This window comes from Harmonia axyridis, chromosome 7 (assembly GCF_914767665.1).
Source record: "Harmonia axyridis chromosome 7, icHarAxyr1.1, whole genome shotgun sequence".
Lineage (NCBI taxonomy): Eukaryota > Metazoa > Arthropoda > Insecta > Coleoptera > Coccinellidae > Harmonia > Harmonia axyridis.
In genome coordinates this window covers 36383843-36397831 of record NC_059507.1, presented here as the reverse complement: position 1 = coordinate 36397831, position 13989 = coordinate 36383843, and the positions used below count along the sequence as shown (strand labels likewise).

At 39.0% G+C, this 13989-nt stretch overlaps 1 protein-coding gene across 2 annotated transcripts in view; it reads right to left on the bottom strand.

The window, feature by feature from the left end:
- Positions 1-13989, bottom strand: part of LOC123685226 (teneurin-a) — a 556414-nt gene that overhangs the window by 459282 nt on the left and 83143 nt on the right. The gene's annotated exons all lie outside the window — the stretch shown is intronic.

Below are 13989 nucleotides of genomic sequence, written 5' to 3'. Positions count from 1 at the left end.
TAGATAGATAGATAGATTAACTTTATTTGATCCATTATATCTTACAGATGTGAATCACGTTACAACAAATTCAAAAAAAAAAAAAAAAAACCTATAACCTACTATTCAACTTTAAGCTACAACCTATCCTAAAAATCCTTAACACTATCTAATAATTAATTACTCTAAAGTTCATTTAAATCTTCATCATCCATGAATTCTTTAACACTATAATAACATTTTCGAAGCAAAAATTTTTTTAACGATTTCTTTTGCTGAACAATATGCCTACTTTTAAAATATTGAGGTAATTTATTCCAGATTGTTAGTATATAATGGGTAACATTTTTCTGTATATATGTGCGTTTTGGTTTTTCAACACTTAAATAGGTCTTGCCCCTAGTATTATATTCATGTTTAATTGGAAAGATTTAAAATCATTATAATTATTGATTATATACATTACGCTTTCATATATGTATAAACTGTACAAAGTTAGAATTTTATAAGCAATAAAAACACCTTTACATGACTCATCAGGTTTCAATCTAAAAATACTTCTTAAACATCTTTTTCGAAGAATGAAGATTCTATCAACTTCAACCGAATTCGCCCAAAAGATTATTCCATACCTAAGTCTGGACAGCACATAGGCATGGTACGCTGTCAGTGCCGCTTCAATACCAATCGTTCTCGACAGGCTTCTCAATGCATAGCAATATCTTGCTAGGCCTGTGGCCACATGTTCGATTTGTGACCTCCAATTTAGGTTCTGATCAATGTACACCCCTAAGAATGATATGGACTCTTCAGCTGCAATATATTTATTTTTATAAGTAACATTCAAAGCATCCTGTTGGCTCCAATCTCTGAATAAAATCACCTTTGTTTTATTGACGTTTATTTCAAGGTCATTGTTTATAAACCATTCATCCATGTTCTTTAAGTCCTCCTCCAAACGAGTTCTACATTCATTAGCAGTGGTACCTGAACAAATCACCGAAACATCATCAGCAAACATTACAGTATTATTTGTTGTGACCTGTATTAAATCATTGGTGTAGATTATGTACAGTAGTGGGCCTAGTATCGAGCCCTGAGGAACACCTCTCTCTATTTGAATTGCATCAGAGATTATTTGTGTACCATCTATTCCTTTTTCTACCGTCCTTTGAATTCTATTTTTTAGGTATGATCTGAATAGCTTCAATGCAGCGCCTCTTATTCCATATTTCTCCATTTTTTTCAGCAATATCTCATGATTCACTCTATCAAAGGCTTTTGATAGGTCCAAACAGAGTGCCACTGTTTTTTGATTTCTGTTTAAAGATTTTATGGTTGAATTTAAAGCTTGATATATAGCATTTATTGTTGATATTTTTATATAATGTCTATCAAGTATTGCCACTATTGCCTCTTTTTTTTAATACCTCGTTGAATAAATCAAATGATTTCATTTCATTTATTAATATATTCATTTGAATGTACTCGTGTTGATGGACGGACGGAATTGATTTAAACTACGAATACTCATCCCAGTGAGTTCTACATAATCGTCCACATGATCGGCACACATACAGCAATAGTAATTCTCAATTTCACTTGGAAAACCCTCCGACTCGATCTACATAGAGGTATCCGTTCGGAAGACCTGGATCTGTATAGCAAATACGAAATAGCGTAATCTATATCCTGTCTCCAGCCTCCGCGATCCGTTCGGTTCATTCTTCAGGTCGGCAGCAGTTTTCCTTAATTCGCAATTCCAATTCGAATGTGTCAGACGTCCAATTTGTCTTTCCGCGACGTAAAATTCAATTTGCCGGCCCAGATGAGGGCGAAAATAACGCCAGAGGCGGCGGGGGCGGGAGAAGGCAGGTTTATTTTCCGAGAAAATTGTAGCGGAGCATGATTAATGAACGACGGGACGGGTCAACTGTGCATGCCGTATTATTTTCGTACATTAAAGGTGAGCGCCGATGCTCGGATAAAACTGCCTCGGTGCGTGGGGCCGAACTTTATTCTATTACCCGACACGACACTTCTATTATCCGGATATCCAACGGCCTGCTGGCCGGCATTAATTGCCCGGCTTATCAGTCATGCAAATTGATAATCGATTCCCGGCCGTGTAGAGGTGTTTCGAAGATTTGTCGACACGTTTCTGGATTATGTGAGATATTCGTGATTTTTCTCTATTTAGGTTTGCGCGGCTGAATATGCTGAAGGCTGGTTCACACCACGCTTGAATTTCAATTGAGTAACGATAACTGAACGTGGTTTTCTCGACCCTGTTATCTGAATTACCTACGCTATTGGCCAGTTGCATCGATTGCCCAAACATTGATTATAAATTTAAACACTGATACTTTATGATTTTTCTTGCACCTTCTTTAAAATGACGTTTGATGTGGCCTAATCCCCGATTACAATAAGCAGGAACATTTAGACGGATATCTTCTCGATTAGTTTCAAACAGAGTTCTGCGCAACTCAAAACATATGTCTATTACATAACCATAAACATTATTTCTTTATGGACATAACCTGATTGTCTCACATTGTGTTTAGTTCTGTGAAAAGCCCCTATTTTGGCCATCCAAGGTCAAGTGTTTCAAGGAAATGAAGATAAGGAGATAAATGATACAGTAGGGAAGATAGTACAAGTTCTGACTGGAGACCATTCTGTAAAATGAACTGTACTAGGATCGTACAGTTTCGACTGATAAAACAGTCCCTTGGAATAGACCAGCAAATATCAGCGGGATCACGTGGAAGAGGACCAGATGCTGGATGAGGACCAGAGGACCACAAGGATTTTATCTAACCTTCTAATATTTTGAATATATGGGATTGAGAGATGCTCTCCTTAGCGGGTTGTGAGAGGGTGTTTTCTCTCCTACGTGTATAAGCTTAAGTCGGGAGTAATGAACGCCATTGATCGCATAAGACATACCAATATGTCTGGTACGAGCCCAAGAGAGAAAACAATCAATACGAATACTATACCTTTTTTATTGTTGGAAAAAATTCAGTTGAATTTATAAATGTACATATTTGCTTTTGAAAAATCAAATGACCCTATGTCCAGCCCTCAAATTTCTCAAAACTTTGTCAGTTCGAATCGCACAGTTAGACATATGTTTCAAGGCAACTACAATCTCTCAGTAGTCGTGATATTGGTCAGATCAACTAGACTAAATCATTTCGAACATTCCTACGTGTACCCATCCTCTCAGAGTGATGTTAAAAAGAGAATGGTTCAAATGACCGCATCATACTATATTAATTCAACTAATAAGATTTTAAAATTTATTCATTTTATTGGATATAATATTAATAATGATAATGCAACCACCAGACAAACCAAGAAAAACTGCAAAGAGAGAGAGAAAAGCCCCTACATGGACGACATTTCAACCAGGTGAACCAGGATCATGTCGACATTGAAGCGTCGAACTATTGGCTCACATCAGGTGTGATGTATCCAGAAACGGAAGGATTTCTTTTAGCCATCCAAGATCAAGTGATCTCAACAAGAAATTACTGCAAACATATCATGAAGGATCGAACTATTACTGAAGATCGACGCCGTTATGGGTGTCCACCGAATGAGACAATCCAACATATCACGGGACGATGTCAAATGTTTGCAGGAAATGAATATAAAGAGAGACACGATGCAGTAGGAAAGATACTACACCAAGAAATGGCAACTAAATTAACACTAAATCATTCTGAAAAAGTGCCATACTACAAGTACCGACCAGAAACCATCCTGGAAAACGAACGCTATAAACTGTACTGTTTTGACTGACAAAACAGTCCCTAACAACAAGCCAGATATACTGCTAGTTGATAAACATCAAAAGGCAGCAATACTCATCGATGTAGCAATACCTAATAACAACAACATGCGTCAAAAAGAGGTCGAAAAAATTTCAAAATATAGGGACCTCGAATTCCAGATAAAGCGCCAGTGGGGAATGATATCAACGAGAACTATTCCAATTATCATCTCAACAACAGGAATAGTACCCTTAAATCTCAAGAGAAATATCAAAAAACTAAGACTCAGTGAGTATTTGTATATGTAATATAATGCAAAAAGCTGTTTTTTTAGGTACTACAAGGACAGTGAGAAAATTCCTAGGAAGCGAAGGACAGGTCCAAGGATCCCGTGTAAGAGGACCAGAAGTTCGACGAGAGCCAGGGGGACCACAAGGACCGGACACGACCGAGCTCTACCCTTCTGATATTTTAAATATCTGGGTTTGAGTGAATGTTCCTCTTAGCGAGGAGTGAGAAGCCGACGGCGAGGAGAAATCCTACGCGTATAGGCAAAATTCGGGGATAATGATAATAATGTTTATTCATTCCGAAATACGACAATATCAATACCTATCGTTGCCAGTACCATAAAAATTTAAACGGTGGAGTATTACATCCGTTTCAATTTTTTTCCATCGACGACCCAACCGAAATCCGAACCCGCAACCGTTCGATTACAACCGAAGTAACGTCGTATCGCATTTCAAACGCCCCAATTCTCCCCAATTTTTGAGATAACCTCTCGAAAGAAACGCGGTAAACGAGATGCCCCAAATTGAAGGCCTGATTGGATTTGCATAATTTCCATCTCCGGAACTGCGTCGCGAGCGTCTAACGACGACACGCAGAGAGAACGAAAAGCGTCACTGCCAAATTGGACAGATTGGCGTTAATTCCGGGAAAAAAATCCGCGCCAAGATCCACCCCCCTCTCCCCGCGTTCCTAATGTTGTTTCAATTCCTGCGATTCACTTGAAATTAATTGCTATCAATTTAAAGTTTAATTTAAATGTGTTGGATGTTCCGTTGGGCCTCCACGCCGGATTCAATTTGAGCATCAGTGGCGGTGTGGGCGTTGGGACCGATGGCGTGAGGGATGAGAGTCCCGTTTTCTTGTAGTATTCTAAGACTACATGATTAATAGGAGACCCGGTCAGAGCTGGAGCTGGTGCTCGATTGGGTCTCTGGAGACGGAGAGCGATTGGAATGGTGCGTTGGGAATTTTCGTAGCCATCGTTACGTTCGGTTTGAAGTTGATTCAACCTTGCAGCATTCGGCCTAATAAGCCTAGATAACCGCTGTTTTGTTTATTTTGCTTTCGTTGGAGTTTAACGCCTTCTCGACAATGATTTTGTCATCCTCATTCTTCTTACACAAATAAAGGGTGTTTTTTTTAGAGCTATAGAACTTTAAATTGCAATAAAACAACGATGGATTATTCGATTGACATGAATTTCATTGATCCGCAAGATAATCTTGTGGCATTACATTTTAAATATGATTTTTGGCATATGACCGCCACGGCTGGCTCGAATGTAGTCCAATCTGGACGTCCAATTTTCGATGACTTTTTCCAACATTTGTGGCCGTATATCGGCAATAACAAACCCTTGACCATTTGGAAGACAACATACCGATGTTGTCTTCCAAATGGTCAAGGGTTTGTGACTTATCCGCATAGACCAATGACTTTACATAGCTCCACAGAAAGTAGTCTAGCGGTGTTGAATCACAAGATCTTGGAGGCCAATTCACAGGTTCAAAACGTGAAATTAGGCGGTCACCAAACGTGTCTTTCAATAAATCGATTGTAGCACGAGCTGTATGACATGTTGCGCCGTGTTGTTTGAACCACAGCTCCTGGACATCATGGTTGTTCAATTCACGAATGAAAAATTTAGTAATCATGGCTATATACCGATCACCATTGACTGTAACGTTCTGGTCATCATCGTTTTTGAAGGAGTACGGACCAATGATTCCACCAGCCCATAAAGCGCACCAAACAGTCAGTTTTTCTGAATCTAACGGTGTTTCGACATACACTTGAGGATTAGCTTCACTCCAAATGCGGCAGTTTTGTTTGTTGACGTAGCCATTCAACCAGAAATGCACTTCATCGCTAAACAAAATAGAATGGACGTAGTGCGCGATACGTATTCCGCACAGAACCATTATTTTCGAAATGAAATTGCACTATTTGCAAGCGTTGTTCAGGCGTGAGTCTATTCATGATGAATTGCCAAACCAAACAAAACTGAGAATAAATCACTTGACAGCTGTTAAATCGGTCGCCATCTTGATCAGTAATGCCAACTTAAAGTTATATACCTCGAAAAAAAACATCCGTTATATTGAGAAGAATATAATTACTGGAATAATTAAGTCGAACTTCTAAGAAAAATATGTTTCTACTGAGAATAAACTCTTATTGAGTGGAGTGTTAGAGTTTCTTTTCAGTACCAATAAATATATAATTGTCAACCGCCCCTCTCTGTCAGATCTCAACCCTTAACAAGGGTGAAGTGTATCGAATTAGGGTCAAAACGAGCGACATCCAGCGAAAAGCCGAGAATCATGACCTTTCGCAGGAAAACTCGTCTTAACGGCCTCTTCTGGCCTCAACTGCGAGCGGATTATCTCGAAGAACCCCAACATTGTCACATTCTGGAAGGGCTGCAATTCCTCATATCCCCCCGGTCGGCAGGCGAACGACATTTATCACATCGCGGAGAATGAAAAATGATAACAGGAACCAACAACTGTGAATATGTCCCAGAGGAGCCGTCACTTTGACGTTGACAAGCTAATAATTACTTGGGAACGGACGTCTTGAGTTTAAGATGACGTTCTGTAATTGGGGGAGATCAAATCTTAGAAATGATTCGTACGAATTAGGAGGCGGGAAATGGAATTCCTTGAATCAAAATCTCTTATTAATTAGTGTCAATTAATGAAAAATTTTATGAATAGAGTTTTCCACTTGGTTTTTCATTAAGAGGTTTGAATTTAATATTAATGAAACGAATATATGTAGGATCCAGTTATTGTTCCCTGTAAATAATTGAGATGGTCAACCGGATGCTTGGAGACCTTTTAGTTTCTTCAAGTGTCGAGGGCATGACAGTTTCAATGAATTTACAGGGAACGAATTGTTATTGTACATATAATGCCAAAAGGATGTGTTATTCTTCGAGGTGTCGAAGATATGTCATGAAGTTGTAAATCTTGAAGAGATTTACTGGGGGGTTGTAAAAGTTCGAAGACAATACGTTCGTACCAGATGTGTCACATCTGTGTATCAGGTTCTAGTCCTTTGAGAATATTCGATTTCCAGGAATCCGCGGAATTTGTGGGCGGTACGGCAAAGCTCTTATTGGACTAGGGGATGGTACTTTCCCTAAGGGTGTGGTCAAGAAAGAAGGGAGGTCAATATTCGAGACAGGGTAGTTCCAATCGGCAGAGAGTCAATTCAAGTTAAGTCGAAGACGAGTAAAGTTCGGTCGGTCAACTTAAGACGTACGACGTAAAGAGGGTTCGCGGACTAGATTCAGACAAGTCGCAAACAAGTTAGAGACGAGACGACCGAAAACTTGAAGTACGACGAGGACGTGATAATCTAAAACGTTTCGAGTAATTAACACTCGAGTTTAACACGAAATTCAGTACCGTAGTGAGAAACTTGTAATTAAGACGTAATTAAGATCTTTTCAATACTGAGTTTGTACTGTATAATTGTGGCTTTGTCAATAGATGTAAATAATTCAACAGAGTTTCATTATTGCAAACCCGAACAAAGTCACGGTGAAAAAGACTAAAGGCCAGGTAATCGAATCATACCTCTAGACGATCGATTAACCAAGCCTACACAAATTTGAAAAAATCAATGGATGTTTATTTCGTTGTAAAGAATATGGTATGCCATCAACGATAGAAAACAATAGCAGTATAATGGCAGCCAGTACTAAGGTTGCATCACCATATCTCTTTCATGAAATTTTACATGACCGAATAGCACATTTGCGGCTGTATGTCCTCGATAACTTCACGAATTAAGAGACTTTAAGATCTCAAAATCGATTGTGGAGCAATGACATAGACCTCAGTTTTTACGCGAATAAATGATAGAATTTGAAGTAAAAAATCGTGAAGGTTTTTTCATGTGAACAATTTTTGTCACTTGAATATTGTAGTCGTTTTTTGAAAGTTTATTGACTTGAACTAAATCTTACAACAAAGTCGATGTTTAGTTGTTGTTGAAATGCCTAGAGTGTACGAGGAATTTATCGCCAGCTAAGTGAATTTGAAAGAGGTCGAATTATTGGTCTACGGAGGCAGGGTTGGCATTTCGAGAAATCGCCAACTGTACGAACAGAAATCCAACTACTGTTATGAGATGATGTCAAGCGTGGTTTGATAATGACCAAAATCGAAGAAGAGTAGGCACCGGTCGTCGAAGAGGAACAAATGAAGTTCAAGATCGACGTCTAAGACTTATGACTATTAGAGACCGATTTGCGACAACTCGATCTTTGGCTGATGAGTGGTTAGGAGAACAAGGCCATCCTGTAAGAGTCCGAACGGTTGCCGCCGGATAAGGTCTTTTGGACTGCAGCATTATCGACCCCATCTTGTGTTACCTCTGACGGTTGAGCATCGCCTGCAACGATAACACTGGTGCAGAGAATGTCTACATTGGAATGTGAAATGGCATCATGTCGTCTTTTCCGATGAATATCGATTCTCCTTGACTGCTAATGATGACCGAAGAAAGGTTAGACGAGGTCGGGAAGAAAGATGTTAACCTCAGTTTGATGTTGAGCGTCATGCGCACCGGAGAGTAGGCGTTATGGTATGAGGTGCAATACCATGCAAGTAGGTCACTTTTTGTCTTTATTCGAGGTAACATGACAGCGCTGAGCTACCTTCAAGAAATAATGGAGGCAGATGTTCTCCCTTACCTTAACCGGCTCGAGAATCCAATATTTCAGCAAGATATTGCCCGACCTCATGTTGTCAGAGTTAGTTTAAACTTTTTCGAAGCGACCTATGTGAATCTTTTGACATGGCCCCCTAGATCCCCCGATCATTTTACCATAGAGCATGTTTGGGACATCATGAGTAGAAGGCCCCACGGACTTTGACAGCTTGCATGAAGTGCTGTTAGCTTGTTATAGTATCCCTCAATAAGAAATAGACCATCTTATTGCATCAAGGCGGAGAGTGTATAGATAATCGCGTTGGACGAACACATATTTAACAAATTCATTGAGAAAAATTGTAAACCCTCCGTTTTTTCTCCAAATTTCCTTGCTATACTATCTATGTTTCACCAAAAAAAAAACAGCGCCTTTGGGTGTTGCAGTTTCCTTGTCAGTTAGTATAATAATTGGTTTCCTTGGCAACTATTTTAGGTTTTATCTTATTGGTCATCCACCGTGCGATTCACTCAACTGATGCTGCCGTATTGGTTGTAGATTGTGCTTTCTGTTCACAGGAAAGTAAGTCGCACAGTTTTACGTTGCACAGTGCTTGAAATAGGCGAGATATAGATATGATATTTGGCGAGATGTACAAATTTCGTGACTTTCTCTAGAGGAAGTAGAAAAAACTCTTTTTGTCACTTGAATCAGAGGGGATCGTTCATCCTGACCAATTCGATCTTAACAGGACTGGCGATGACCAGTTTCCGTTTCGGAACAGACGTGCCCAAATCCAATTCTTCACGAGAATCGGAGCGGGCTGGTACGTGTGTTAAATTCGTTAGCGCGGGAATTTTTGACTGTCACACTTCGGACTTAACGAACTTAACGAACTCGTAGTAGGAGGTAGGGAATTTGATTAGTCGATACCGCATTACCGCCGTCCCTCGTGTCTTTTTTTTACCTCTGTCCGTCCGTGTGTCACACGCGCTTTGAGTGATTGGTAGCTGGTGGACTTAATTCGTCTGTAGTCCGGGACGAAAATTTGTTTAATTATCATGCACGGGCCTCTGGGGGATGTAATTTGTGCGACAGGTTTAGGGCTTTTTTTTCGGGGCGATATTGCTTGTAGGTAGTCGATTGATTAGATCTTCAGATTACCTAGATAGTGATCCATTTATATTGATGTTGAATATACAGGGTTCAGAGTTAGTTTAGGTTTTACAGAACGTTAATCTATAGATTAACAGAAGATTCGCCTTGAAAAATAAATAAGACTTTCTTGATATTTCTTCCCTTAAACATCGTTCGTTGCAGAGTAGGGATTCATTAAGCCAAAAGTTTGACATTTTAACCTACTTGACTTGGAAAACAAGCTCGTGAAAAATTAGATACATACTTGAGCTTGGCTTTACTGGATTTGGCGAAGTGAAATTGTAATGAATATTTCCCTCCTGTCAAAAATTCTATGTATATGGAGAACAATTATCGAAAATTACAGCGATAATTGCATTGTAGGAAGCGAAACAGCACTGCGATAATTGTTCTGTTCATAGATGCATAGTTTCTATGCATCTTACACAGTTCGAATCTATGGCAATTCCATTCTACATCAGTTTGACAAGTGATGTGACAGTTTATTCGGGAAATATTCCCCCGAATTACACTCGTGCATCAAAATGACCGGATAATTTTGCATTCCAGCGTGTTTTCTTTGAAAAACTGCATTCGGTCATTTTCATTTTTGGAGAAAGAGCCCTCCACCTTCGGTGTCGGGCTCTTTCTCCAAAAATGAACTCATGCAGTTTTTATGACAACACGCTGTCATGCAGAATTATCGGTAATTTTGATGCACTTGTGCAATTGTGCATAAAAATATAATCAACTCTCTCAGAAATTCGAATGATTTGATGGACTCATTGCCTTCACGTCGATGCCGTATGCATTTAACATAAGACTGGATAAAATATCGGACTTGGAAATGGGTTAAGAGGCAGTTCGTTTGAAGAATCTGTCATATACATGGGTATATCTGGAACTGAAAAGATGAAATGGTCGAATACATTACTGCTACTTTGAAATATACATGAAAGGAGTAATTCAGAGATATGCTACATCTTGAGTGCAACTATTTGCTTGCATCCTATTAAGCTTTCATAAATTTCCATCCAGAAGCTAGATATGGGACGGAGACGCTTTTAAATTATTTGCTATTTCGCAATCGATTTTCTCACGGATAATATTCTATGTGAATTGTATACTATGATGATTCATCATAAGCGATATGTATAGATCATACTGTCATAATAACAAATTGATTTGTGTATAATTTGTTATGGCAGCTTACCGGATGGAATATGATGCATGCTGATGCATTTGCATTTTCACCAATAAAACCCAATTTATCTGTATATAATAGCATTTTTTTGTTGGGTTATTTGAGCAATTTCATTATACTTGTCCAATTTATAAATTTTCATGGTGGTTCCCAAGCTATCCATTCAGTTTCAGATTTAAGAATGGGTCGCTTACTTCAAATCAATATAATGGAAACTAACATTTATTACTCCTTTCTGGTTATTTTTGTTTTGTTTTCAGACTCAATTATAAACTCGTCAACGGTTGAAAGAGAAGGGATGGAGTTGATTTTGTTTGGATTGAAGGGAAGCCCTTCAATATAAATATCAGCTTTTTTGTAAACAACTACACAAACCAGTCTTTACACCCATAACGGAAGAGTGAAATTTTGCTGAGGTTTTATTTGTATTTTTGTATCATACGTTCAAATTTATGACGCCCGTTTATATTTCCTCTGCTAATACTGAGATTACATCAACACATGCTTTGTTGTTTGAAAATGATGTTGGAAGAATCGACATCGATAACCGTGGTCGTGGAGGAAACTTACAGGTAAATATTTCACGAAATAAATATCTCTGTAATTTTTTATGTTTACCTTGAATGAATATTATTATTATTATTGTTTATAATTGCCAAACCATGTGGGCGTACTTAGTAAATGAAAGAAATTATACATCCAATCAAGTTGATCTGAAAATGAACATCTTGTAGACTGAAATTATGAGTGGACAAAACATTTCCATCTCGATAGATCAGCAACAAATAGAAAATGTCTCTCAATATATATGTACATTTACGACAGAATATTTTTTTAAAGAAAAAAATGAAACAGAAATACAGAAGTCTCAATAAAACTCAAACGTAAAATTTTCATCCCCTATATTTTACCAGTTGCCACATACGTGGAGGAGAGCATAGCTCTCATAGTTAGAAGTGCGAATACACTAAGGGTAACAAACAGGGCAATGAAATGCGCTATACCCAACATATTGTAGGGAGATAAAAAGAAGAAAATCAGGTAGACAACCAAAATCAGGAATGTCATGAATGAAATAACCTCGGAAATAGCGGTCAAAAGAAAAGATGGACTAGTCACATAGCCAGACAGGACAGAAGCAGATGGATCCTAAGAATATTACGATGTCGAGAGCCCGTGAAACCAAGATAATTAGAGGCTGACCACAAAGAAGATGGGTGGACGATATCCGAGAGATAGAAAAATGTGGAAGAGTACTGAGAAGGAGTCGATGGTAGATACCTGAAGGAGAAATAGAAGAAGAATGGAAAACCCTGTACTATGAGTTATGACCTACCACCCATAACAGAGCAATGATGTTTTATGGCAATACGACACTCCATGTTCAGCAAAGATCTTTGACTACTTAACAATCAACTAAATACTCTAACAACTCCCTCCATATCGACTTAATTGCGATTCACAAGATAACAAGACAACATTCGCCGTGTTATTGCCGATATACGGCCACAAATGTTGGAAAAAGTCATCGAAAATTGGACGTCCAGATTGGACTACATCCGAGTCAGCCATGGCGGTCATATGCCAGAAATCATACTTAAAATGTAATGCCACAAGATTATCTTGCGGATAAATAAAATTCATGTCAATCGAATAATCCATCGTTGTTTTATTGCAATTTAAAGTTCTATAGCTCTAAAAAAAACACCCCTTAGAATATCAGAAGAATTCAGTTCAATAACAATTGAGCATTATTAGCCAATTCGAGGAAACAACGGAACCTGTAAACTCCCTCGAACTTACTTCCCATACGTTTTCCCCAACTCCTTCTCGTCTTATTGCCAATAAAATACTCGAACCCTTCGCATCCGCCATTCTGCAACTACTACTACGATTCCCTTCTTATAATATCGAATCATAATTCGAGATATTGCAATGCATTTACCCCGTCCAATACAGTCACGGAACCGTGCCAGATCAATCCATTTCTTCTATATTCCAGGGTTCTAGGGGGACGGGGGGTGGCACAACACCACCCCATCCCCCCGATCGGAAATTTGCCACCGCTCTCGCTCAATCCGCTACGTCAACAGAAGGACGAATTTGAAATTCCGAACTGCACCGACACATTTCGGCCAGGACAGGAATAAATTCCTCGATATTTCGCGAGCGTCCGAGAATCTGTGCCCGAAATTTATTTCGTTTCATATTGGAAGCGGTGTCGGTACGTGCCGCCGGAAAAATTGCCGGGAAAGTCGCGACATTTGCGGATTTCCACGAGATTTATTCGCACGAAAGGAATACTGTCCCGATTATGTTGTTGAAGTTTTCGGGCCGAGAGACGTCTGCGAGGAAAAATAGAGTACAAGTTGTCGCCTCCGTACGTGGAGAGAAGTTTTCCCATCGCAACTTTGTCTCTCGGTTATAATCTTATTGGGAATTTATTTGGGGTGGTTGTGGAGATCATATCGGGGAGGGGGGTTGAATTAAGTCGATATGGTGGAAGTTGCTAGGGTGTTTAGTTGAGTGTTATGTAGCCAAAGGTCTCTGCTGAACTTGTCGTATTACCATAAAACATCTGGCTAGAGACAATAACATTAGTCTGTTATAGGTTCTAGGACATAGTACAGGGTTTCTCAATCTCTTTCTCCTTCTTCAGCTATCCACCATCCACCCCTTCACCATACTCTTTCACATTCTTCTATTTCTGGTTTGACTCAGTCAGTTTCTACCTGCCATCTCTCGGATATCGTCCACACATCTTGTTTGTGATCAGCCTCTAATTATCTTGTTATCTGATTCATTTTCAGAGTCGATGTCAGAGCTGTCATTGAAAATAAATTTTTTTTTTCATGTTTGAGGCACCAGCTGACGTATAATACACTATGCTATAGCCAGCTGATTGTATTTTTTCGTCTAGATAT